General features: G+C 38.5%; 1 pseudogene; it reads right to left on the bottom strand.

Annotated features, from left to right (window-relative positions):
* Nucleotides 1–1,601: 1,601 nt before the first annotated feature.
* Nucleotides 1,602–2,055, bottom strand: LOC109502681 (annotated as a pseudogene).
* Nucleotides 2,056–2,397: the final 342 nt, after the last annotated feature.

Raw genomic sequence — 2,397 nt, 5'->3', positions numbered from 1 at the left:
TGTCTTTTAGAGGACTTGTCCAACTGTCTTTTACTAGGAGACACAGATGTCTGGTTGCTGAATTTCTGTTAGCCTTTTTTCTATACACAGTTCTCAACCTTAGATTAGATAGAGACAACTTTACATCTTCTTTAAGCACTTCCTAGGGTATTAGCACCCTTTAGTGCTAGTTTCTGAGGAGCCACAGCTGTCACCCAAGTCTTAGTACTGAGCTAGCCACGGTCAGATGCAATGTGGTGTGTTGAAGAATCTTCTCATTTGAAGCACCTCACAAGTTGTGCCATATTTCCAACTACTAGGAAAAATGTAAACATATCTATTGGGAAGTATGTCAATGAACACCAATGATGTATAAGAGAAAAACCAAAGATTGTGAACATGTACATATGTACCTGTGGGTACTGAAATCCTGATTTGGTCTAGTAAATTCAACTTCATTGCCTTCCTTCTGGTATGGTTGAATCTCAACATTTTACCTCTCTTCTACAAAATTCTCTTTAATAAAGCCAAGTTATAAAATGCTTTTAAAATCCTAAAGTTTTATATAAATTTTAGTTTTCTCTGAGACCTTAATTTTGGTGTAAAACCAGTGAAACTTACAATCAAATAATGTGAGGTATTCAAATCTTAAGGACTGCATTGAAAGATGTTGACAATTAGAATATTCTCATCAGTAGGAGGTTTGTGTTGGCTCCAAATGTGGATTACTTATGTAAATGCCCCTTTGGAACCTCTGTTTATATGATAGAGACCTTAGGGGATGTTAGAAAGGGTGTTGTCTTGTTTTATAGACTTTCTGATTTGTTAACATACTTGAAGTTTCAATATTCAAAAGTCATTCACATAACCTCTTTTTTTATTTTGAAAAGTTTCAGATACTTGTGAACGCTTCCCAAGAACATTTCGTTGTGTCTGGGGTGTACTATGACATTTACACTCTTTCACTTTCTTCTCTGGATTATTTTAAAACATAGGGCTTTTCTTTTCTTTTTTTTTTTTTAATTTTTTTTCAACGTTTTTTATTTATTTTTGGGACAGAGAGAGACAGAGCATGAATGGGGGAGGGGCAGAGAGAGAGGGAGACACAGAATCGGAAACAGACTCCAGGCTCTGAGCCATCAGCCCAGAGCCTGACGCGGGGCTCCAACTCACGGACCGCGAGATCGTGACCTGGCTGAAGTCGGATGCTTAACCGACTGCGCCACCCAGGCGCCCCAAACATAGGGCTTTTCAAATATTGTACCTCTTTCAAAGAAAGAAGACTCAGAGAAGAAGGGGCAGAACCAATCCCAGGTTTTTTCATTGACCAACAAAAGAGCAAAGGAAGGCACTCTTCTCCTATTTTCTAATTGACCAAGATAGGAGAATTTTTTAATACTAAGGGCCCTAATTTTATTTCTGGAATTATTTGATTATCTCAGTTTGCTGATGCTAATTGATATCAAATCAATAAGCAGGAACTTGAAACAATCTCCCATCCTTTTGTGCAGTGGGAGTGTGGGGCAGCTGGTGGATCACAGGAATAGGGTTGGGGAGTTGTTGTTGTTGTTATTGTTGTTCATTTGAGCAGTTTGTATTATGAAGGTTATGTATATGTTACCTTATGTATATAAGGTTACCTTATTTCTGCATCTTCTCAACTGTTTTGTCTTATATTTACCCTTTACCTCTCCCACTTGACAAGATTTCGCTTTACATTCAAAGATCTTTTTGCTGTGTTTGTCCTGTTTTAGCCTAGTGGTGATCACCTTTTAGGGCTGGTGCTGCCCACTTGGACAGTTGTGTCATTGGCTTCTGTTGCACGTGTTTGATGTAGATGACACATTTCTTTCCATAAACTTGGACTACTTTGCCAACTTGCTGACCTTTGTTATGTCCTCATACAACCTGAACTGTTTCATCCTTTCAGATGGACATGGATGGGACATTGTACTTCTGTCTCAGCTCTTTGGAAAGAGGGAAAGACACAATCTTCCTGCAAATGTGGGAAGGTATATTGAAATGTCTTTTATGGTTCTTGCTCTGGTTAGAAGTCACAAAGGGATTGAATTTCATTTTGGCTGCTGTTGCTTCAGCAATGGCCATAAAAGAGAAAAGAAGATGGTTTTTAGATCAGTTTCTCTAATATAATCCCTTGGTCTGCTCAAGTGTATGGTTCTGCCTTTCTAATCTCTGCTCAGCCTTTTGCCTGGCCTAGTCAGTGTTTTTCTTTTAAAAGCTAGGATGTATAATTTTACACATGTGGAATCCTAGTTAGGCATTAGGCACCTCTTTTATTTTTTTTTAATTCTTTTAAGTTTATTTTATTTATTTTGAGAGTGAGAGAGAGAGTGCAAGCAGGGGAGGGGCAGAGAGAGGGGGAAAGAGAGAATCCCAAGCAGTAGAGCCCAATGCAGA

This window comes from Felis catus, chromosome C1 (assembly GCF_018350175.1).
Source record: "Felis catus isolate Fca126 chromosome C1, F.catus_Fca126_mat1.0, whole genome shotgun sequence".
Lineage (NCBI taxonomy): Eukaryota > Metazoa > Chordata > Mammalia > Carnivora > Felidae > Felis > Felis catus.
Note: the sequence above shows the minus strand (reverse complement) of the source record. Positions and strands in the feature narration are given on the sequence as shown.